Source organism: Coregonus lavaretus, assembly GCF_964263955.1.
Source record: "Coregonus lavaretus genome assembly, chromosome: 5".
Lineage (NCBI taxonomy): Eukaryota > Metazoa > Chordata > Actinopteri > Salmoniformes > Salmonidae > Coregonus > Coregonus lavaretus.
The window spans coordinates 4714832-4740635 of record NC_139992.1 but is presented as its reverse complement, the minus strand read 5'-3'; the positions used below and the strand labels follow the sequence as shown (position 1 = coordinate 4740635).

The 25804-nt window shown below is 43.7% G+C and overlaps 1 pseudogene across 1 annotated transcript; it reads left to right on the top strand.

Moving 5' to 3' along the window:
* The first annotated feature begins 4937 nt into the window (after nucleotides 1–4937).
* On the top strand, nucleotides 4938–12818 carry LOC311129439 (caspase-8-like; annotated as a pseudogene). The gene is made up of 13 exons (XR_014615302.1): nucleotides 4938–5203; nucleotides 6541–6824; nucleotides 7025–7130; nucleotides 7272–7407; nucleotides 7570–7643; nucleotides 7775–7820; nucleotides 7905–7981; nucleotides 8286–8319; nucleotides 8427–8522; nucleotides 9467–9555; nucleotides 9732–9852; nucleotides 9970–10486; nucleotides 11809–12818. The product of XR_014615302.1 is annotated as a caspase-8-like (transcript).
* The last annotated feature ends 12986 nt before the right edge of the window (nucleotides 12819–25804 follow it).

The window sequence follows — 25804 nt, the reverse complement described above, 5'->3', positions numbered from 1 at the left end:
TGAATTGTTCTGGAACCTCTCGAGGTACTCCTATCCCATCACAGGATCCTTTCATCAAAGGATCCCAGGAGGAGGTCCTACTTTCTATTTGACAACTCACCAGTCTCTGACACATTTGATTGTTTACATATGTAGTTGAGTTCACAATCAGTTATCACCACACAACCATCAGATGTCAGCACAGGCCTGGTTTTGGGTCCTACAATCCTCTGTCTGCAACAAAGAGGAGAGATTAGTCATGTTCTCTTTCAGTTGTGATATTCTCTGTGTAGGAGCAGAGCTAAGATGCCCTACTCTGTATCCTATCTTACTAGTCCTAGAATAACAATTAGAATCCCCTGAGACTTCAAACGTAGGCAACCTAGGTCGGAATGAGTTTGTTATCGGGGGATACTGATAGTTCAAGTTACTACAAGACTCTTTCACCAGTCTTTCAACAGTCTTCTTTAGACATAGTTCTTGCCGTATACTAAATCCATTCCAACCACCGGTCAAGATTCCTACACCCTGTCTCCACCTGTCCCCAAACTGTGTATGGAGATTTACATATCCCCCACGCTCTCGATATGAGCAACTACATAGTCCCAGGATGTACACGGCGACACACATATAGTGATGTCCTCCCCTAAAGTCCCTAATCTTCCCCTTTCCCTACGTCTAGCTGTCTCCTATGCCTTCATAGACTGTGCTCAGGTATTATTTTATCAACTTGTTTTAGGTTAACTACTACTTTTGGCTGAAACAGGAGGGTCCGTGTGTGTTAGGACTATGGCCCCCACAATCAGACAGCTACCTACCGTCAGGAGACTTGTGAATCCCCACCCTTGCCCTGAGAACATGTCAGATGCCAGAGGCCAACCCATTGCTTCACCTTCTATCGAACTCACACAGGGATGATCAGACAGGGTAAGGGAATCTTCGTTAAGGAGGCAACCCCCGAACCCTAGTGGATGATCGGATCTTTCTCCTAACTCTGTGTTTGTTCGTCAGGTGTAGCTGGTTTTGCCTTTTTACAGTGTGTGACATGCACCCAGATTGATCTAATAGGACTTGATAGGGCCCTTCCCAACAGGCCTGCTTCCAGTTTTTCTTCTTTTTAGGGACTGGATCCACACCCAGTCTCCTGGTGTGATAAGAGTGGGTCACCTTCTCCTTTAGTTCACCTGTGGGGCACAAAACCTCTGACATACGGGTGTGGTTAATAAACTATCTTCACACATACATGTTTTTCTGTTTTGTTTTTTAAAAGTATTTTGTCCTCTCCTTCGTATATTTAATATTTAATCCATCCATCCCCCTTTTTGACACATGATTTGGCCATGTGTCAATATTACCACCTACCTAAACAATCACTTTGGTAATTTTGGTAATTCATTATCCAATTGCCATTCCTCCACTCTCTCTTCTGTTATTTTATGGTTCAAATCAAATATACTATTACCAAACTATAATCTTCTTCACAATTTGCACAGTATTACAAATTACCCTCAACTTAGTAAAATAAACTATCTTAAAGTCCCGTCTCATGCCTTTAGAATTTACTAGTGTGGATGATTAATTAACACCAGAATGTTAAAACAGAGTTCAGAGGCAATTGAAATCATTTAACGAACGGTTTAATCCCATAGTATACTAAACATTACCATTATTCTAAATATTTCATAAATGTTAGTTATCCCAAGTGTTCATTAAGTCCTCATGACATTCATTCTCATAAGAAATCATATATACCCCAAACTCAGCCAAAAGCTAAAAAAAAAAAAAAAAAAAAAACTCCATAAAATTCACTGTGTGCTCCTCTAAGACCTATCACCCTTGACCTGCTGAAAACCCTCCAAAATTGAAACAACAACCCTTTATAAACATCATACTAGGTGTGTTGTTCTTTATTTGAAAACCCCAATTAAAACCAACAACCGAACAGCCAGGTGATGATGACTCCTGATTTCTCTCTTCCCCTTCTGCCTACAGTTTCTTAACTGGTGCTCTTTCCTTGCACAGTAACTACACGGTTCCTCACATTCTCTAGCAAAATGTCCCGTTTTGTCACAATTGTAACACTTCCACTCACTCCTGTCTCCACTATTACTATTTCCTTCTTGTCTGTCTTTGTTACCGTAACCTCTCTTCTCTCCTAGGTATTGACTAATAGTCTCACTGTCTCTAATTCAACATAAAACCCCATCATCCAATCAATTTTCATACCCATTACTGTCAATGCCAAATTAGGTTTCTCTGTTCCTGTTGAAGTGCTAAATCAATAGTAGCCAATTCAAACACCTCACAATTTGGATCAAAGGGTTCCTTAGTCTTCCCCCCACTAGAGTCTACTATTTCTCCCTCAAGGACTAGTCACGCCTTATCTTCCTCTTTCTCACACTCAAAGCTGGGGGATGGACTTCTCTCTCTCTCTCCTCTCTCCTTTACACACCTTATGTATCTGTTTTAAGCATGGATTCGAGTTTATCTGCGTCCAGACGTCCCTCAAAACCATACCTCTCCCTCCACCTGGTTATATAATGGAGATTTCTTCTATCCCTGGATTCCATTTTAATTACATCAAGCATTTCTTGTCCCCAGTAAATTCTGGGACCTCTTGTGAGGATTTTCCCCCCCCATGGTTGGTACTGTTAAAAATCCCTTAGCCACCTCTTCTATATTACAAGTCAATTTAACAAGTAATTCAAAATAGCTTCACACAACAACACCTCATAAGAAGTGCCCAGCAGGAGTCCAATTCCTATCAGAAAACATACATACAAACATTCAGACACTCCCAATCTCTCCCAGGGGGAAAAAGTTATCCTTCTCCCTGAGTGAGATTGTTGTTCCCATAAGGGTTTCTTCATTTTGTTGTCAGGATTGGTTCTCGCTGCTCAAATCAGCTCTTACTTCAGACATTGGTCTGGAAGGAGTGGGGGCTGGTGTGCAGTGTGTTAGATGGTGCCAGGGTGCTCCTGATTTACCTCTGACCTGGACTGAGTGTGAAGTAACCTCCTTCACTTCGTACGGTCCAGTCCACCTGGGTTCCAGCCACTTTCTTTTGTGGACTTTCACCCTCACCCAGTCTCCCATTTTTTACCTTCAGTGGTGGCGTGTTACCCGTCAGCTCCCCCTCCTGGGCCTTCTACACCTGAGAAGAGAGTGCTGCAGAAAATTCCGTCAATTTCATCACATATTCAGTCATTTCTATCTGTTGTACATCAAGGGCGGGCATAAGACCTCCCTCCCTTGGTGGACCTTGCATTTCTCTCCCTTACATTATCTCATGAGGAGAGAGATGGGTCCCTGCCCCTGGTGATGCTCTCATAGCCATCAAAACCAGTGGCAGGGCTTCAACCCATGTCAATTTTGTCCCTGCACAAACCTTATTCAGTTTCATAAGTCTCACTCATTTACCACTGTTCACTTTAACTACATCCTTCACCGAACAAATATTCGAGCTTTTGGATGAGGCTTATACACTTTAAGACTATCGAAATCCTATATATTTTATTTTTATTTTATTTTTACTAGGAATGTTCATCATTAAACAATATCCATTAAACAATTGACATTGACATCCGACCCTATTGGTACATGGAGCGTTTGTCATTAAGTAATACACATTTATCAGTTGACATTTACACATCCGACCCTATTGGTACATGGAGCGTTTGTCATTAAGTAATACACATTTCTATCTCTCCTAGCCACACAGTTCCCCCCCCGGTCTGACTCTCTGGATCCTTCTCTCGTGAACCCACTCTCCCAGCCGGCTTAATACATGTTATCACAAAGTCCCTCCCGGTCTAACTCTCTTGGTCCGTCTCTGTGAACCAACTCTCTTAGCCGACTCTCGACTTATTAATTATTCCCAGACATGTTTACTACACTGCTTTTCAGTTTGTCATCTATGCATAAATTTTATCAACAATTCATACCCACACTCGGTAATACTGATCAAAATTTGGATAGACTATTCGACAATATGCAAAGTTTGATTTAACAGGTTTTGCTTACCTTTTTTTTATAGTCGACTTTAGGATCAGTTTCCCGAGCTGAGTTGAATTGTTGTCCTCCCTCCGAATAATTACACCAGTCTTTTCCGTGAATCGTCCTTTTACCAACTCGCCCCCTCACATCCACATTAACCACTCTGGACCGTGTATCTAGACAACCATCCTCTGCTACCAAGTTTCTGTTAATAACGGGATATGAGAAGGGAGAGCCGGTCAAGGATCGATTCAGACTAGGTGGTAAATTGTATGACAAACGGCAGTTTATTCAGAGTAAAAATGTCTGGTACAAAACGTGCACGGTCTCGTTCTTTCAGCTCATAGGGAACCTCCAGAAAAAGCGCCAAAAAACAGTACACTGGTGTTTTATACTATTTGTAAAGTGGGTTGAGTCTAGCAGATCTGGTCTTCTGGTTGGTCCATGCTGCTCGGGCGTCGTCCTCTGTGATTGGGTCTAGGAGATTTACACACTGTAGCTCAGGGCCTTTGTTCCGAATGTTTCAGCAAAGTAGGAGATTTGGTGTGTGCGTTTAGTTATCTCTTATCTTGAGTGAGTCTGTGTGTGTGAGTGCATTTGTGGCAAGAGTGTGTGTGTTGGTCAAAGCTTGTCTTGGAAAAAGGAATTAGTTATAGCAATGTAATAGCAATAAGCTATTTATAAAAATAGCATTTCTTACACATGGAATATTGTCACAAGCCGTACCACCTTCTCAGGCCCTGGAGCCTGAGAAGGGAGAAATGGAGAACTGAAAGAAGGAAGAAGTGGGAGTTTTGTTTTGCCAATGTACTATTTTTATTTGGGTGTTAGTTTCCATATCATTATTTTAAGTTAGTTTCCATATCACGCATGGATTTTCTTTTTACCTTGTTTTGGTTTCAACCCGTCCAGTTGGTGGCGGCAATACACCTTTTGGGGTTGTAGTCCGCCATAAAATCTACAGAAGAAGAAGAAGAAGAAGAAGAAGAAGAAGCGTACTGTACTTGTGTTCTCGCCACTGTGTAGCCTACGTGAAATCCCGGTGGATTTGAAGTTGTTGATCAACTAAAATGACTTGTGGTTGTCATCGTGAACAATTAATGATCTTTGGAAAACATTGATATTCCTGTAGCCTACTTGGTTACCTCTCCAAACGTACAGGCAGGCCTATGTGGATATGAGATATCTGAGGCACATTTAAAACTTCAAACGAACAGATTACGTAATGGTAGGCTACTTTTCCATACTTTTTCTTGGGTGGAGCATTTTTTCGAATTAACAGTAAAAATTGTATTCTACATTTTATAGTCCATCTGTACAGTCATGCTATGGCTTGTTATGTGTCCTGGGTGAATTAATGTAGACTTGTCATGGATTCTCATACATAGTTTAGCCTAATAATTAGACATATGGATATTTAAAAAGAGATACATATATATAACTGTGGTATTTAATTTTGTGAGCCTCATCTTCGACAAAATGTCTTAAGCACCTGCTCTTCTATAGAATATGAGGTGATTATTACTGCTTTTTCCCACTTAAATTCACTCAGGCTGGTTAGGGATCCCCACCCCCCTGGTTGAAAGTGAGGCACCTAGGGGTCCCTAGCTCCCTGGTTAGGGTCCCCAGCCCCCTGGTTGAAAGTGAGGCACCTAGGGGTCCCCAGCTCCCTGGTAAGGGTCCCCAGCTCCCTGGTTGAAAGTGAGGCACCTAGGGGTCCCCAGCCCCCTGGTTGAAAGTGAGGCACCTAGGGGTCCCCAGCCCCCTGGTTGAAAGTGAGGCACCTAGGGGTCCCCAGCCCCCTGGTTGAAAGTGAGGCACCTAGGGGTCCCCAGCCCCCTGGTTGAAAGTGAGGCACCTAGGGGTCCCCAGCTCCCTGGTTGAAAGTGAGGCACCTAGGGGTCCCCAGCTCCCTGGTTAGGGTCTCCAGCCCCCTGGTTGAAAGTGAGGCACCTAGGGGTCCCCAGCCCCCTGGTTGAAAGTGAGGCACCTATGGGTCCCCAGCTCCCTGGTTGAAAGTGAGGCACCTAGGGGTCCCCAGCTCCCTGGTTAGGGTCTCCAGCCCCCTGGTTGAAAGTGAGGCACCTAGGGGTCCCCAGCTCCCTGGTTAGGGTCTCCAGCCCCCTGGTTGAAAGTGAGGCACCTATGGGTCCCCAGCTCCCTGGTTGAAAGTGAGGCACCTAGGGGTCCCCAGCTCCCTGGTTAGGGTCTCCAGCCCCCTGGTTGAAAGTGAGGCACCTAGGGGTCCCCAGCCCCCTGGTTGAAAGTGAGGCACCTAGGGGTCCCCAGCTCCCTGGTTGAAAGTGAGGCACCTATGGGTCCCCAGCTCCCTGGTTTAAAGTGAGGCTCCTAGGGGTCCCCAGCTCCCTGGTTAGGGTCTCCAGCCCCCTGATTGAAAGTTGCTGGACTATTCAAGAGGTCTATCCATAGGCCTATATTTATTACACACCTGATTTGATATTTTCAACTGACAACATATTATTACCATGTGGTGAGATGGTAAATTAACAATATGTATTTATAGTGTAAATATCAAACATAGTGATCATATTGGTTTTGCGACAGGAGATGGATTTCCAAAGGCTGCTATTGCAAGTGGAACAAGCCCTGAGCAGTGAAGAAGTGCAAGCGCTTGCGTTTCTTTGCAAAGACCTGCTTGAGAAAGACTTTAGCTCAGTGCCCACAGCAGGTAAACTCTTCTCTCTTCTGACGGACCAAGAACTGTTAACCCCCAATCAACCTTACCTGCTTGCTGATCTACTACGCACCATCCAGCGCCACAGCTTGATGCGAGAGCTCGGCCTCGACAACCAGCTTCCAACAACCAGTAGCTTAATCTCTCCTTATAGGTGAATATATAGGCCACATTTACCACATCTGAATCCATACAACAGCTTTCCCCACAAATGAATACAGATAAGTAGACCTTGCCATTTATAACATGAATGTAAACACTCATGTTGTTGTGTTACTGTTTCCCACATATACTGTACTGTAATATGATGTTCTCTGAAAAGTGAATGAGTCATTGTTTTTCCGCCATCTGCAGAAAGCTGTTGTATGACTTGTCAGAGAACATCACTGAAGACGAGTTGAGAGAGATTAAGTTCTTATTGATTAATGTACTCCCTCGTAGGAAACTGGAGGACAACGTGGTGAGTACATCAACACGGTCTCAAATTCAACGTGTTGTCCAGAATAGGGTAGTAACTTATATTATTTAGTGAAATATGAGTAGAAAGAATGCTTATCTTGATGGACCAACTGACATTACACATTCTGCTCTATTCTTTCAGAGTACCTTGCAAGTATTCCTGGAAATGGAGAAAGTGGATATTTTGAGCGTCATAAAACTAAACACTGTTGAAAGTATGTTTGGAAGTGTCTGCCCCATGTTGAAAACAAGAATCAACCATTTTAAGACACTGATGGGTAAGTGTTTCACTTTCAGTTTCTGTGGGTGACTAACAAATTATTTTCCCTGGTAAAGTACTGATCGGCTGAACAATCCCATCCCTTGCCTGTGTATTGCCTGTCAATTATTTAGCACAGTAATATGACTGAGATGTGTTACGCAATACTTTATTAAATCAGGGCCAGTAACCCAAGAAACAGGGATGGGATGTTTAAGATCAAGGTCTGCGTCTGCAACTCTTCCAGAAAACCAAGTAACAGATAAATGCTTTATTTCTTACATTATCTTGATATCCACCAGTCCTTATGGACACTTCTCAGTTTCCATCTTGATTAGCTTGCTACTGTATTATCACAGAATGTCATGACTATTATTTTCCATCAGGCTGCCTCCATGCTTCCAAAGAGACCTGTGTCATGTGGACTATCAGGTCGGAACTATGACTAAAGTAGATGTCAAATCTTCTTCAGTATGTTATAAAACATGCTTACATTTCTTTTCCTGTTTGTCTTAGTCGAACAACGTGGACATTCTGACAAGATGTTCTTTCCTCCTTCGTACTTCTCTTCAGGTTCACAGCCTTCATCTGAGGTCAGTGTCTAATGTTCAGGTTCACAGCCTTCATCTGAGGTCAGTGTCTAATGTTCAGGTTCACAGCCTTCAACTGAGGTCAGTGTCTAATGTTCAGGTTCACAGCCTTCATCTGAGGTCAGTGTCTAATGTTCAGGTTCACAGCCTTCATCTGAGGTCAGTGTCTTAATGTTCAGTCCAGGTTTTGGAGCATAAAAACCTTTTCAAATAATAATAAAGACCTACTGGAACACACCACGTGTCTTTACGTCAGAGGCCATCCCTCATGTCTGTCACTAATTGTTCCCTCTACTTCCTTCCACAGGTGTCCTCTCTGAATCCAGCTGACACCTGTCTAGGTAAGTCCCACAGCGAACAGGGTGTGGCCAGCACATGTTCTCTGTATTGGAGTACAGTACAGAACTCACATAACCTTTGTTGTCATCTTGGTCTGCCCACACACCAGAAGTTCGGAGGGTCTCAGATACAGCGGATGCAGGACGTTCACATAGGCTGGGTCTCCTAAGTACCAGTGGGGACAACTGTGCTGCTCTCAGCCAAGGTCAGTTCATATCATTTATAATGCCAATATATACAGAAAAAATATATAAACGCAACATGTAAAGTGTTGGTTTCATGAGCTGAAATAAAAGATCCCAGAAATTTTCCATACGCACAAAAAACTTATTTCACTCAGTTTGTGCAGAAATTTGTTTACATCCCTGTTAGTGAGCATTTCTGCTTTGCCAAGATAATCCATCCACCTGGCAGGTGTGGCATATCAAGAAGCTGATTAAACGGCATGATCATTACACAGGTGCACCTTGTGCTGGGGACAATAAAAGGCCACTCTAAAATGTGCAGTTTTGTCACACAACACAATGCCACAGATGTCTCAAGTTTTGAGGTAGCGTGCATTTGGCATGCTGAATGCAGGAATGTCCACCAGAGCTGTTGCCAGAGAATTGAATGTTAATTTCTCTACCATAAGCCGCCTCCAACGCCATCTTAGAGAATTTGGCAGTACGTCCAACCAGCCTCAAAACCACAGACCACGTGTAACCACGCCAGCCCAGGACCTCCATATCCGGCTTCTTCACCTGCGGGATCATCTGAGACCAGCCACCCAGACACTGACGAAACTGAGGAGTATTTCTGTCTGTAATAAAGCCCTTTTGTGGGGAAAAATGTATTCTGATTGGGTGGGCCTGGCTCCCGTGGGTGGGCCTATGCCTTCCCAGGCCCACCTATGGCTGCGCCCCTGTCTAATCATGTGAAATCCATAGCTTAGGGCCTAATTAATATATTTCAATTGACTTATGAACTGTAACTCAGTAAAATCGTTTAAATTGTTGCATGTTGCGTTTTATATTTTTGTTCCGTATACAAAAGGGGCCTGTAGACGCTCCCCTCTCCTGCTCTCTCTGTTGGCTCATTGGCATCACTGTTAAATGTTAACCATATCATGGATTCATTCTTACCTGATCCATGTCTTCTCTCCCGTAGAGAATCACCACGTTTCATCCATATCCTCACGTGGACATAATAAGAACTTTAGCCCGGTGGATCCTCAGACAGGAAACACCAAAAAATAGGTTTCTCTGATCTTTTTAAATGAGCGTTGACAAAGTCATGTCAGTCCATGCTTTTTACTGAAAACTGACTGGGTAATGTGTAGATTATTTTAGGGGCAGTAGCATTTTTTGGGATTATGGATGATGCTGTCCTTAACTGGATTTATGAATTATTTATGCATGTTTTCTTTCTGTAGGAAGTGGGAGAATATTCTATGACAGGAAAAAATAGAGGTTTCTGTCTGATAATTAACAACTACAACTTCAGAAATTCTCCAAAACTCCTAAACAATAGAGAGGGAACACAGGTTGATGAAAGTAAGATCATTGTTACATGTTATTCTTGAAATGGTCAAATACTTTTAAGTCGTTTGCTTTTGGTGAACCAGGCCTAAATCACAATTATACAAGTATCTTTATGTGTTTGTGTCTCAGGGAGTTTGGTGAGTGTGTTTGAGTGGCTGGGCTTTGAGACGCAGGTTGAGCCAGACTGCAGCCGGGAGCAGTTACTCTCTCTAGTTGCGGAGCTACGAAGCCGCGACCACAGCCAGATGGACTGCCTGGTGTGCTGCGTTCTGAGCCACGGGCTGGAGGGAGGTGTTTACGGGGTGGACGGGCTGGAGGTCAGAGTCAGGGAGCTCACACAGCCCTTCGCTGGACTGGAGTGCAGCTCACTGAGGGGAAAGCCCAAGCTGTTCTTTATCCAGGCCTGTCAGGGCACCAAGGAACAACAGCCAGTGTTCATCCAGTCCGATTGCCCAGGCACTGATGGCTCTACCACCACCAGCTCTATCTGCACTGATGCAGTGGTACCCAGAGATTCCATTCCCTCTGATGCCGACTTCCTTCTGGGCATGGCCACCGTCCCTCACTTTTCCTCTTTCAGAGAAAAGAGTAAGGGCACTTGGTTCATCCAGTCGTTGTGCAGGAACCTCATCAACTTGGTTCCCAGGTTAGTGCGAGAACCTCATCAACTTGGTTCCCAGGTTAGAAGCCCGAACCTCATCAACTTGGTTCCCAGGTTAGAAGCCAAAACCTCATCAACTTGGTTCCCAGGTTAGAAGCCAGAACCTCATCAACTTGGTTCCCAGGTTAGAAGCCAGAACCTCATCAACTTGATTCCCAGGTTAGAAGCCAGAACCTCATCAACTTGGTTCCCAGGTTAGTGCCAGAACCTCATCAACTTGGTTCCCAGGTTAGTGCCAGAACCTCATCAACTTGGTTCCCAGGTTAGTGCAAGAACCTCATCAACTTGGTTCCCAGGTTAGTGCCAGAACCTCATCAACTTGGTTCCCAGGTTAGTGCCAGAACCTCATCAACTTGGTTCCCAGGTTAGTGCAAGAACCTCATCAACTTGGTTCCCAGGTTAGTGCCAGAACCTCATCAACTTGGTTCCCAGGTTAGAAGCCAGAACCTCATCAACTTGGTTCCCAGGTTAGTGCCAGAACCTCATAATGTAATATATAATAATATGCCATTTAGCAGACGCTTTTATCCAAAGCGACTTACAGTCATGCGTGCATACATTTTTTTTTTTTGTGTATGGGTGGTCCCGGGGATCGAACCCACTACCTTGGCGTTACAAGCGCCGTGCTCTACCAGCTGAGCTACAGAGGACCACAACTTGGTTCCCAGGTTAGTGCCAGAACCTCATCAACTTGGTTCCCAGGTTAGTGCCAGAACCTCATCAACTTGGTTCCCAGGTTAGTGCCAGAACCTCATCAACTTGGTTCCCAGGTTAGTGCCAGAACCTCATCAACTTGGTTCCCAGGTTAGTGCAAGAACGTCATCAACTTGGTTCCCAGGTTAGTGCCAGAACCTCATCAACTTGGTTCCCAGGTTAGTGCCAGAACCTCATCAACTTGGTTCCCAGGTTAGTGCCAGAACCTCATCAACTTGGTTCCCAGGTTAGTGCCAGAACCTCATCAACTTGGTTCCCAGGTTAGTGCCAGAACCTCATCAACTTGGTTCCCAGGTTAGTGCCAGAACCTCATCAACTTGGTTCCCAGGTTAGTGCAAGAACCTCATCAACTTGGTTCCCAGGTTAGTGCCAGAACCTCATCAACTTGGTTCCCAGGTTAGAAGCCAGAACCTCATCAACTTGGTTCCCAGGTTAGTGTTCAGATGTGCTTGGTTTCTTTACATTGTGTCAGATTCTGACATCCCTCTTTGAAAGCGTCAGTAAACAGTGGACTATGACATAGATGTCAGCGTAATGGTTTGTAAATCATTATCAGATTGAATTTCCTTTCATTGTTCTTTCTCTCTGTCCAGTGGGTATGACTTCCTGTCCATCCTGACCAAGGTGAACGATGATGTCAGCAGAATGAGTAACAACCTTGGAACTAGGAAGCAGATGCCCCAGCCTGCATACTCACTCAGGAAGAGGCTAGTCTTTCCCATCCCCGAAGACAACACCTCCCATACTCACTCAGGAAGAGGCTAGTCTTTCCCATCCCCGAAGACCCACCTCCCAGGCTATGTGAGCCACAAATATTGTCCTGAGACCCGTAGAGCAGAGGGGTTTAAATCTGGTCCTTATACTTTCCCACTAACTCAGGGACTGATTCAGACACTAGATGAGTGGACTGTCACCAACAATATATACACTGCACCCTCTGGGATCCCTCGGGTAGAACTCTGGGATCCCTCGGGTAGAAGCTGCAGGTCTACAGTTTTTTTTTTTACACCTCGCTCTGTTTTTTATATATATATAAAAATGAAATTCAGTAGAAATATATCAAAAGAACTGTAAGTAGAAAATTGTAGGAAATGTTTTTAAAGCTGCAATATGAAACTCCTGACCAAATTCACATAGAAATATGAGTTATAGATCTGTCATTTTCATTGAAAGCAGGTCTAAGAAGCGGTAGATCTGTTCTATGTGCTCCATTTCTATACTTGTTTTTGCATCTTTAACTTTCGATTTTGTACACCAGCTTCAAACAGCTCAGTTGAAAATACAATATTTTTGGTTATGGAAAATATATTTCACAGCGCTTTAGATGGTACAATGATTCTCTACACTATACTTGCTTGTTTTGTCACAAACTGAAATTAGAATTTTAGCAACCAGGAAGTGGTGGAGCGATTTCTGCGGAGTTCATCTTTTAAAGGGTATTTTTAAATGTAAAGGAGAAGCAAAAACAAGAGAAGAACTGAAGTAAGTTATAAGCACTTATTATGCTACTTTTATAACCTGTTATTTTTTTTGTTATATATTGTCAATTTCTTATCCCCTTGTATATTGACTTCCTAAATCAATAAATGCAATTTTCAATCAATGTTGATAAGTTTGTTGTGGTTGCTGTTTCAAAACAATCCAAAGTAGTCCTTGGCACAACATGGCATGTCATACAACACATTTAAGACATTCTATTACAGATCAAGAATAAAACAAAGTGACGTTCAAACATGTATTGGTGTGGTCATGAGTTGCACTATGGCTCTCTTGCTTCTTGCGTGACGTGCGTCTTGGCCCAAGCCGCTGTGCGTTTTTTTTCTCAAAGTCTGACATATGACATGTCTGTCACAAGAAGAAGATGGCCGTCACTAGCAGGTTTGAACAGAGACTCCAGTGACACTTTTCTCTGCATGAAGGGGATATATAGAGTATCCTTACAACTATGTCCAGTTCCTGTCGTGTCTGGTGAAGAGCTGTTCTCAACAAACTGATGGTTACATCCTTCTTTATCACATCACCAGCTAGTACCTAGAAAGCCACACCCTCTGTGACTTCAGAGGTAAACTATCCTATTGTCCAAACCACCTATAAGTCAAATTCAGGTTAACAATTGGTAGCAAGAACACTCCTCTGACCTGTATCTCATCTAACCTGGCGTGGAGGTGTATCTTATCTAACCTGGCGTGGAGGTGTATCTCAACTAACCTGGCGTGGAGGTGTATCTCATCTAACCTGGCGTGGAGGTGTATCTCATCTAACCTGGCGTGGAGGTGTATCTCATCTAACCTGGCGTGGAGGTGTATCTCATCTAACCTGGCGTGGAGGTGTATCTCATCTAACCTGGCGTGGAGGTGTATCTCATCTAACCTGGCGTGGAGGTGTATCTCATCTAACCATCTAACCAGGTCAGTGTCTAATGTTCAGGTTCACAGCCTTCATCTGAGGTCAGTGTCTAATGTTCAGGTTCACAGCCTTCAACTGAGGTCAGTGTCTAATGTTCAGGTTCACAGCCTTCATCTGAGGTCAGTGTCTAAATGTTCAGTCCAGGTTTTGGAGCATAAAAACCTTTTCAAATAATAATAAAGACCTACTGGAACACACCACGTGTCTTTACGTCAGAGGGCATCCCTCATGTCTGTCACTAATTGTTCCCTCTACTTCCTTCCACAGGTGTCCTCTCTGAATCCAGCTGACACCTGTCTAGGTAAGTCCCACAGCGAACAGGGTGTGGCCAGCACATGTTCTCTGTATTGGAGTACAGTACAGAACTCACATAACCTTTGTTGTCATCTTGGTCTGCCCACACACCAGAAGTTCGGAGGGTCTCAGAAACAGCGGATGCAGGACGTTCACATAGGCTGGGTCTCCTAAGTACCAGTGGGGACGACTGTGCTGCTCTCAGCCAAGGTCAGTTCATATCATTTATAAAGGCCAATATATACAGAAAAAATATATAAACGCAACATGTAAAGTGTTGGTTTCATGAGCTGAAATAAAAGATCCCAGAAATGTTCCATACGCACAAAAAACTTATTTCACTCAGTTTGTGCATACATTTGTTTACATCCCTGTTAGTGAGCATTTCTCCTTCGCAAAGATAATCCATCCACCTGACAAGTGTGGCATATCAAGAAGCTGATTAAACCGCATTATCATTACACAGGTGCACCTTGTGCTGGGGACAATAAAAGGCCACTCTAAAATGTGCAGTTTTGTCCCACAACACAATGCCACAGATGTCTCAAGTTTTTAGGTAGCGTGCAATTGGCATTCTGACTGCAGGAATGTCCACCAGAGCTGTTGCCAGATAATTGAATGTTAATTTCTCTACCATAAGCCGCCTCCAACGCAATCTTAGAGAATTTGGCAGTACGTCCAACCAGCCTCAAAACCGCAGACCACGTGTAACCACGCCAGCCCAGAGAAAAGAGTAAGGGCACTTGGTTCATCCAGTCGTTGTGCAGGAACCTCATCAACTTGGTTCCCAGGTTAGTGCCAGAACCTCATCAACTTGGTTCCCAGGTTAGAAGCCAGAACCTCATCAACTTGGTTCCCAGGTTAGAAGCCAAAACCTCATCAACTTGGTTCCCAGGTTAGAAGCCAGAACCTCATCAACTTGGTTCCCAGGTTAGAAGCCAGAACCTCATCAACTTGGTTCCCAGGTTAGTGCCAGAACCTCATCAACTTGGTTCCCAGGTTAGTGCCAGAACCTCATCAACTTGGTTCCCAGGTTAGTGCAAGAACCTCATCAACTTGGTTCCCAGGTTAGTGCCAGAACCTCATCAACTTGGTTCCCAGGTTAGTGCCAGAACCTCATCAACTTGGTTCCCAGGTTAGAAGCCAGAACCTCATCAACTTGGTTCCCAGGTTAGTGCCAGAACCTCATCAACTTGGTTCCCAGGTTAGTGCCAGAACCTCATCAACTTGGTTCCCAGGTTAGTGCAAGAACCTCATCAACTTGGTTCCCAGGTTAGTGCCAGAACCTCATCAACTTGGTTCCCAGGTTAGTGCCAGAACCTCATCAACTTGGTTCCCAGGTTAGTGCAAGAACCTCATCAACTTGGTTCCCAGGTTAGTGCCAGAACCTCATCAACTTGGTTCCCAGGTTAGTGCCAGAACCTCATCAACTTGGTTCCCAGGTTAGAAGCCAGAACCTCATCAACTTGGTTCCCAGGTTAGTGCCAGAACCTCATCAACTTGGTTCCCAGGTTAGTGTTCAGATGTGCTTGGTTTCTTTACATTGTGTCAGATTCTGACATCCTCTTTGAAAGCGTCAGTAAACAGTGGACTATGACATAGATGTCAGCGTAATGGTTGGTAAATCGTTATCAGATTGAATTTCCTTTCTCTCTGTCCAGTGGGTATGACTTCCTGTCCATCCTGACCAAGGTGAACGATGATGTCAGCAGAATGAGTAACAACCTTGGAACTAGGAAGCAGATGCCCCAGCCTGCATACTCACTCAGGAAGAGGCTAGTCTTTCCCATCCCCGAAGACAACACCTCCCATACTCACTCAGGAAGAGGCTAGTCTTTCCCATCCCCGAAGACCCACCTCCCAGGCTATGTGAGCCACAAATATTGTCCTGAGACCCCTAGAGCAGAGGGGTTTAAATCTGGTCCTTATACTTTCCCACTAACTCAGGGACTGATTCAGACACTAGATGAGTGGACTGTCACCAACAATATATACACTGCACCCTCTGGGATCCCTCGGGTAGAACTCTGGGATCCCTCGGGTAGAACTCTGGGATCCCTCGGGTAGAACTCTGGGATCCCTCGGGTAGAACTCTGGGATCCCTCGGGTAGAAGCTGCAGGTCTACAGTTTTTTTTTTTACACCTCGCTCTGTTTTTTATATAAATTTAAAATGAAATTCAGTAGAAATATATCAAAAGAACTTTGTAGAAAATTGTAGGAAATGTTTTTAAAGCTGCAATATGAAACTCCTGACCAAATCCACATAGAAATATGAGTTACAGAGCTGTCATTTTCATTGAAAGCAGGTCTAAGAAGCGGTAGATCTGTTCTATGTGCTCCATTTCTATACTTGTTTTTGCATCTTTAACTTTCGATTTTGTACACCAGCTTCAAACAGCTCAGTTGAAAATACAATATTTTTGGTTATGGAAAATATATTTCACAGCGCTTTAGATGGTACAATGATTCTCTACACTATACTTGCTTGTTTTGTCACAAACTGAAATTAAAATTTTAGCAACCAGGAAGTGGTGGAGCGATTTCTGCGGAGTTCATCTTTTAAAGGGTATTTTTAAATGTAAAGGAGAAGCAAAAACAAGAGAAGAACTGAAGTAAGTTATAAGCACTTATTATGCTACTTTTATAACCTGTTATTTTTTTTGTTATATATTGTCAATTTCTTATCCCCTTGTATATTGACTTCCTAAATCAATAAATGCAATTTTCAATCAATGTTGATAAGTTTGTTGTGGTTGCTGTTTCAAAACAATCCAAAGTAGTCCTTGGCACAACATGGCATGTCATACAACACATTTAAGACATTCTATTACAGATCAAGAATAAAACAAAGTGACGTTCAAACATGTATTGGTGTGGTCATGAGTTGCACTATGGCTCTCTTGCTTCTTGCGTGACGTGCGTCTTGGCCCAAGCCGCTGTGCGTTTTTTTTCTCAAAGTCTGACATATGACATGTCTGTCACAAGAAGAAGATGGCCGTCACTAGCAGGTTTGAACAGAGACTCCAGTGACACTTTTCTCTGCATGAAGGGGATATATAGAGTATCCTTACAACTATGTCCAGTTCCTGTCGTGTCTGGTGAAGAGCTGTTCTCAACAAACTGATGGTTACATCCTTCTTTATCACATCACCAGCTAGTACCTAGAAAGCCACACCCTCTGTGACTTCAGAGGTAAACTATCCTATTGTCCAAACCACCTATAAGTCAAATTCAGGTTAACAATTGGTAGCAAGAACACTCCTCTGACCTGTATCTCATCTAACCTGGCGTGGAGGTGTATCTCATCTAACCTGGCGTGGAGGTGTATCTCATCTAACCTGGCGTGGATGTGTATCTCATCAAACCTGGCGTGGAGGTGTATCTCATCTAACCTGGCGTGGAGGTGTATCTCATCTAACCTGGCGTGGAGGTGTATCTCATCTAACCTGGCGTGGAGGTGTATCTTATCTAACCTGGCGTGGAGGTGTATCTCATCTAACCTGGCGTGGAGGTGTATTACATTTAATACTGTGAATAACCTCACAATGATTTAATGGTTGATTAGCATCAGTTGGTCCATGAGATTCCTCTCCTGCTCCTATTTATAGCTGTTCTCCTTCCTTAGCCAGCTGCTACGCATCGCCTCAAAGTTACTGTCCTAGAGCAGTAGGGAAAAAATGTTTTTTTATTTCCACAATAATTCAAACTTTCTTTGCAGCACATTTCACTGACAAAATGTGAAACACCAAGTTCTGACGGATGCCATGTGCCAACAGGTGGCAATGTTAATTCACTTTGTATATGCGGAACGAGCTCTTGAGGAAGTCATAATCCCCCTCCAGCACGGCTGTGAGGGTTTGCAAACAAATGAAGGGTGAGAGTTATAGGGACAGTTTGAAGTATTAGTTAGGATGTGAGGATACCACATCTGTCCTCTGCACAGCCCCTATCCCCCTCCAGAGTCTTGGTGTGGAGGGTCACCAAAGCACTGATCTCAGATCTGTGGGCCTGCATCAGCTGCCTGTTATCAGAGGGAAAGGGGCACTGGGAATCACCTTGATTCTTTTGGGTTTTTTAATTTCACCTTTATTTAACCAGGTAAGCCAGTTGAGAACAAGTTCTCATTTACAACTGCGACCTGGCCAAGATAAAGCAAAGCAGTGCGATAAAAAGAACAACAACACAGAGTTACATATGGAATAAACAAAACGAAGTGTCAATAACACAATAGAAAATCTATATACAGTGTGTGCAAATGTAGCAAGTTATGGAGGTAAGGCAATAAATTGGCCATAGTGCAAAATAATTACAATTAGTATTAACACTGGAATGATAGATGTGCAAGAGATGATGTGCAAATAGAGATACTGGGGTGCAAATGAGCAAAATAAATAACAATATGGGGATGAGGTAGTTGGGTGGGCTAATTTCAGAATGGCTGTGTACAGGTGCAGTGATCGGTAAGCTGCTCTGACAACTGATGCTTAAAGTTAGTGAGGGAGATAAGAGTCTCCAGCTTCAGAGATTTTTGCAGTTCGTTCCAGTCATTGGCAGCAGAGAACTGGAAGGAATGGCGGCCAAAGGAGGTGTTGGCTTTGGGGATGACCAGTGAGATATACCTGCTGGAGCGCAGACTACGGGTGGGTGTTGCTATGGTGACCAATGAGCTAAGATAAGACGGGGATTTGCCTAGCAGTGATTTATAGATGGCCTAGAGCCAGTGGGTTTGGCGACGAATATGTAGTGAGGACCAGCCAACAAGAGCGTACAGGTCACAGTGGTGGGTAGTATATGGGGCTTTGGTGACAAAATGGATGGCACTGTGATAGACTACATCCAATTAGCTGAGTAGAGTGTTGGAGGCTATTTTGCAAATGACATCGCCGAAGTCAAGGATCGGTAGGATAGTCAGTTTTACGAGGGCATGTTTGGCAGCATGAGTGAAGGAGGCTTTGTTGCGAAATAGGAAGCCAATTCTAGATTTAACTTTGGATTGGAGATGCTTAATGTGAGTCTGGAAGGAGAGTTTACAGTCTAACCAGACACCTAGGTATTTGTAGTTGTCCACATACTCTAGGTCAGACCCATCGAGAGTAGTGATTCTAGTCGGGTGGGCGGGTCCCAGCAGCGTTCGATTGAAGAGCATGCATTTAGTTTTACTAGTGTTTAAGAGCAGTTGGAGGCTACGGAAGGAGTGTTGTATGGCATGGAAGCTTGTTTGGAGGTTTGTTAACACAGTGTCCAATGAAGGGCCAGATGTATACAAAATGGTGTCGTCTGTGTAGAGGTGGATCTGAGAACCACCAGCAGCAAGAGCGACATCATTGATATACACAGAGAAAAGAGTCGGCCCAAGAATTGAACCATGTGGCACCCCCATAGAGACTGCCATAGGTCCAGACAACAGGCCCTCCAATTTGACACATTGAACTCTATCTGAGAAGTAGTTGGTGAACCAGGCGAGGCAGTCATTTGAGAAACCAAGGATATTTAGTCTGCCAATAAGAATGCAGTGGTTGACAGAGTCGAAAGCCTTGGCCAGGTCGATGAAGACGGTTGCACAGTACTGTCTATTATCGATCGCGGTTATAATATCGTTTAGGACCTTGAGTGTGGCTGAGGTGCACCCATGACCAGCTCGGAAACCGGATTGCATAGCGGAGAAGGTACGGTGGGATTCTAAATGGTTGGTGATCTAAATGGTTGGTGATAGAGCATGGTGTTTGCAACGCCAGGGTTGTCGGTTCGATTCCCACAGGGGGGCCAGTATAAAAAAAAAAAAAAAATGTATTCACTAACTGTAAGTCGCTCTGGATAAGAGCGTCTGCTAAATGACTTAAAATGTAAATGTAATCTGTTAGTTAACTTGGCTTTCAAAAACTTTCGAAAGGCAGGGCAGGATGGATATAGGTCTGTAACAGTTTGGATCTAGAATGTCACCCCCTTTGAAGAGGGGGATGACGGCGGCAGCTTTCCAATCTCTGGGGATTTCAGACGATACGAAAGAGAGGTTGAACAGGCTAGTAATAGGGGTTGCGACAATTTCGGCGGCTAATTTTTCAAAGGACCTTATTCCAATTTGACAGTCCCGCATAAAAGTGATCTATAACAATGGAATAATGAAGTTGTATAGGTAGAACTATATATTTGTTTACCATTCGTAGTATAACCTAGATGTGCTGTAAAAAAATAGACACTACTTCCCTTCCATCCAAAGTACACCTCTGTTAGCAGTGGGGCATAACGTATCTACTCAATCTCCAGTTGTTACTGCTGACTGACTCTCTCAGCTCTCTGCTCTGCCTCGTCCAACAGCTGTGAAACAGAGACATGATGACCTCAGGAGACAGAGATTCCCTTCACCTGACCATGATTGAGAAACTATCCATCAGGAGGGCAGTCAGCTTACCCATCTGCTCCTGCATGTCCTGCAAAAAACCCTGCCTAGAGAACACAAAGGCACGTATAGGCCAAGAACAGACTTTATGCACGGAACTTTACTATCAATGTAAACTACCCATTTTAACTATATCAATGGTATTTGAATGAGTTTTGTGCTTTGAGTGAAATACTGACTAGGGCAAGGGAAATGAAAAACGTTCACATGTCCATAGTTTGGGAAACCCAGTAGCCTACAAGGCTGGAGCAGCACACTGATGGCCTGAGGACCACAAGTGACAAGTCTGGTCAGGGTTTCTCTGGGATTCTAATATTAGGTCATAGTTAACTTCTACTTCTAGGTTCTCACAGACTTTATGGTTCCAGAATCAAAGAGAAAGGAATTTCTGGTAATTAATCACACATCAATACAGTCCACTGTACAGCATGTTACAGACTAACCAAGTGGGAAAGACGTCATATGAACAACACTCACTCAAAACAATGATACTGCAGAAAAAAAAGCTCCATTCTCTTTCTATTAAATGTCATCTCGTGCTCCTCATTACAACCAGTAGATGGAAGTATTCACTTATTATCTGACCTACAACTGCGGAAGAAGAATATCTATTTGACCTGGTGAACCGGTTGTTGTTGAACAAGTTGTCGACTGATGAAATCGGCAATTCCCCCAGCTAAATTCGCCGGTTTCTGCAGCAGACAAATTACATTTGTACAATATACCTTTAGCATGACGTAACATTAACGTTCCGGCAGCAATATTGACTTCCGGTTCTCCGTTTTGCCTTCAAAATAAAAGTGTGTATGATACGAAATAAATATTTTTTTTGTAGCTTTGCATGGTCATAATGCATAATGTTAAAATTATGTTACAAAATTATAACTACATCAGGGAAAAATCTAAACTAAAGAGAATTACTACTTTATATAAGATAAAGAATGTTATAAGGTGGAGCACATTGAGAAATGGCTATGTTTTGAATTTGTCATTGTATGCTATGTACATGACTGGTGCTAAGCTCAAAAGTGTTTCTTGGTTTTACAGATCCTATCACGGTTTTATTTTATTTCCAGTTTGCTTGAGATGTATTCCTGGATGATTATATGGCCCACCCAACTACCATCATCCCCATATTGTTATTTATTTTGCTCATTTGCACTCCAGTATCTCTATTTTCACATCATCTTTTGCACGTCTATCTCTCCAGTGTTAATACTAAATTGTAAATATTTTGCACTTTGGCCTATTTATTGCCTTACCGCCATAACTTACTACATTTTCACACACTGTATATAGATTTTCTATTGTGTTATTGACTGTACGTTTTGTGTATTCCATATGTAACTCTGTGTTGTTGTTATTTTTAATCGCACTGCTTTGCTTTATCTTGGCCAGGTCGCAGTTGTAAATGAGAACTTGTTCTCAACTGGCTTACCTGGTTAAATAAAGGTTAAATAAAGGTGAAATAAAATAAATAGTGCATGGGGTAGGTAACCCTGGTTTTTGATTGAACTGACCTGGAAGACCAGAGGTATTGAATTTAAGCACTGAATTGATCAATTAGCTCAGTTGGGCAGGTGTGGCGTGTAGTTGGAACAAAATCCTGCAGTACCTCTGCAGTACCTGCGGCCCTTCAGGACCAGGGTAACCTACCCCTGGCCTAGTGGTTTACAGCCTCGTATCTTCTCCTAGTAGCACCCTCTAGTGGCTTACAGCCTCGTATCTTCTCCTAGTAGCACCCTCTAGTGGCTTACAGCCTCGTATCTTCTCCTAGTAGCACCCTCTAGTGGCTTACAGCCTCGTATCTTCTCCTAGTAGCACCCTCTAGTGGCTTACAGCCTCGTATCTTCTCCTAGTAGCACCCTCTAGTGGCTTACAGCCTCGTATCTTCTCCTAGTAGCACCCTCTAGTGGCTTACAGCCTCGTATCTTCTCCTAGTAGCACCCTCTAGTGGCTTACAGCCTCGTATCTTATCCCAGGGTTTCCTAAAATTGGTCCTGGGGTCCCCCCCGGGTGCATATTTTGCCATAGCACTATACAGCTGATTCAACTGATAATCAACTAATCAATCAACTAATCATCAAGCTTGCTAGCCCAAAAACCAAAACGTGCACCCAGGGAGGCCCCAGAACCGGGTCCGAGTTTGGGAAACCGTATCTTTTCCTAGTAACACCCTCTAGTGCAGGGGAACTCAACTCTTACCCTTCGAGGTCCGGAGCCTGCTGGTTTTCTGTTCTACCTGATAATGAATTACACACACCTGGAGTCCCAGGTCTAAATCAGTCCCTCATTAGAGTGGAACAATGAAAAAATGCACTGGAACTAGCTTCGAGGTCCAGAGTTGAGTTTGAGGGCTCTAGTGGCTTATAGCCTCATGTACAGTGGGGAAAAAAGTATTTAGTCAGCCACCAATTGTGCAAGTTCTCCCACTTAAAAAGATGAGAGAGGCCTGTAATTTTCATCATAGGTACACGTCAACTATGACAGACAAAATGAGCATTTTTTTCCCAGAAAATCACATTGTAGGATTTTTTATGAATTTATTTGCAAATTATGGTGGAAAATAAGTATTTGGTCAATAACAAAAGTTTCTCAATACTTTGTTATATACCCCTTGTTGGCAATGACACAGGTCAAACGTTTTCTGTAAGTCTTCACAAGGTTTTCACACACTGTTGCTGGTATTTTGGCCCATTCCTCCATGCAGATCTCCTCTAGAGCAGTGATGTTTTGGTGCTGTCACTGGGCAACACAGACTTTCAACTCCCTCCAAAGATTTTCTATGGGGTTGAGATCTGGAGACTGGCTAGGCCACTCCAGGACCTTGAAATGCTTCTTACGAAGCCACTCCTTCGTTGCCCGGGAGGTGTGTTTGGGATCATTGTCATGCTAAAAGACCCAGCCACGTTTCATCTTCAATGCCCTTGCTGATGGAAGGAGGTTTTCACTCAAAATCTCATGATACATGGCCCCATTCATTCTTTCCTTTACACTGATCAGTCGTCCTGGTCCCTTTGCAGAAAAACAGCCCCAAAGCATGAAGTTTCCACCCCCATGCTTCACAGTAGGTATGGTGTTCTTTGGATGCAACTCAGCATTCTTTGTCCTCCAAACACGATGAGTTGAGTTTTTACCAAAAAGTTATATTTTGGTTTCATCTGACCATATGACATTCTCCCAATCCTCTTCTGGATCATCCAAATGCACTCTAGCAAACTTCAGACGGGCCTGGACATGTACTGGCTTAAGCAGGGGGACACGTCTGGCAATGCAGGATTTGAGTCCCTGGCGGAGTAGTGTGTTACTGATGGTAGGCTTTGTTACTTTGGTCCCAGCTCTCTGCAGGTCATTCACTAGGTCCCCCCGTGTGGTTCTGGGATTTTTGCTCACCGTTCTTGTGATCATTTTGACCCCACGGGGTGAGATCTTGCGTGGAGCCCCAGATCGAGGGAGATTATCAGTGGTCTTGTATGTCTTCCATTTCCTAATAATTGCTCCCACAGTTGATTTCTTCAAACCAAGCTGCTTACCTATTGCAGATTCAGTCTTCCCAGCCTGGTGCAGGTCTACAATTTTGTTTCTGGTGTCCTTTGACAGCTCTTTGGTCTTGACCATAGTGGAGTTTGGAGTGTGACTGTTTGAGGTTGTGGACAGGTGTCTTTTATACTGATAACAAGTTCAAACAGGTGCCATTAATACAGGTAACGAGTGGAGGACAGAGGAGCCTCTTAAAGAAGAAGTTACAGGTCTGTGAGAGCCAGAAATCTTGCTTGTTTGTAGGTGACCAAATACTTATTTTCCACCATAATTTGCAAATAAATTCATTAAAAATCCTACAATGTGATTTTCTGGATTTTTTTTCTCAATTTGTCTGTCATAGTTGACGTGTACCTATGATGAAAATTACAGGCCTCTCTCATCTTTTTAAGTGGGAGAACTTGCACAATTGGTGGCTGACTAAATACTTTTTTTCCCCACTGTATCTTATCCTAGTAGCACCCTCTAGTGGCTTATAGCCTCATGTATCTTATCCTAGTAGCACCCTCTAGTGGCTTATAGCCTCATGTACACTACATGTATGTGGACACCTGTTCATCTAAAATCTCATTCCAAAATCATGGGCATTAATATGGAGTTGGTCCCCGCTTTGCTGCTATAACAGCCTCCACTCTTCTGGGAAGGCTTTCCACTAGATGTTGGAACATTGCTGCAGGGACTTGCTTCCATTCAGCCACAAGAGCATCCAATTCATCCCAAAGGTGTTTGATGGGGTTGAGGTCAGGGCTCTGTGCAGGCCAGTCAAGTTCTTCCACACCGATCTCGACAAACCCTTTCTGTATGGACCTCGCTTTGTGCACCGGGGCATTGTCATGCTGAAACAGGGAAAGGCCATCCCCAAACTGTTGCCACAAAGTTGGAAGCACAGAATCGTCTAGAATGTCATTGTATGCTGTAGCGTTAAGATATCCCCTTCACTGGAACTAAGGGGCCATGAAACCATGAAAAACAGCCCCAGACCATTATTCCTCCTCCACCAAACATTACATTTGGCACTATACATTGGGGCAGGTAGCATTCTCCTGGCATCCACCAAACCTAGATTAATCCGTCGGACTGAGTGATTCATCACTCCAGGGAACACATTTCCACTGCTGCAGAGTCGACGCTTGGCATTGCGCATGGTGATCTTAGGCTTGTGTGCGGCTGCTCGGCCATGGAAACCCATTTCATGAAGCTCCCGACGAACAGTTCTTGTGCTGACGTTTCTTCCAGGGGCAGTTTGGAACTCGGTAGTGAGAGTTAAAACCGAGGACAGACGATTTTAACGCGCTTCAGCACTCGGCGGTCCCGCTCTGGGAGCCTGTGTTGCCTACTACTTTACGGCTGAGCCCTTGTTGCTCCTAGATGTTTCCCCTTCACAATAAAAGCACTTACAGTTGACCGGGGCAGCTCTAGCAGGGGCAGCTCTAGCAGGGCAGAGATTTGACGAACTGAGTTGTTGGAAAGGTGGCATCCTATGACGGTGCCACGTTGAAAGTCACTGAGCTCTTCATGAAGGCCATTCTACTGCCAATGTTTGTGTTAGAGATTGCATGGCTGTATGCTCGATTTTATACACCTGTCAGTAACGGGTGTGGCTGAAATAGCTGAATCCACTAATTTGAAGGGGTGTCCACATACACTACACAAAAGTATCTTATCCTAGTTCTGTGAAACCATAACATGCTGACCAAACTGGCTCTGCGCATGTCTAAGTGCACATGCTGATTGTTTTCTATCCCCATCAGATGCGTTCATGGCAGGTTAAAATACCAAAACCAACTGTGAACCAACTGTATTGATTTGGGTACAGGTCGAAAGTCGAAACATTCCTGGATCTTTAGCTAGCTTGCTGTTGCTAGCTAATTTGTCCTTGGAGATAAACATTGGGTTGTTATTTTACCTGAAATGCATATGGTCCTTTTTTCAAATAATGAACTCATTGATT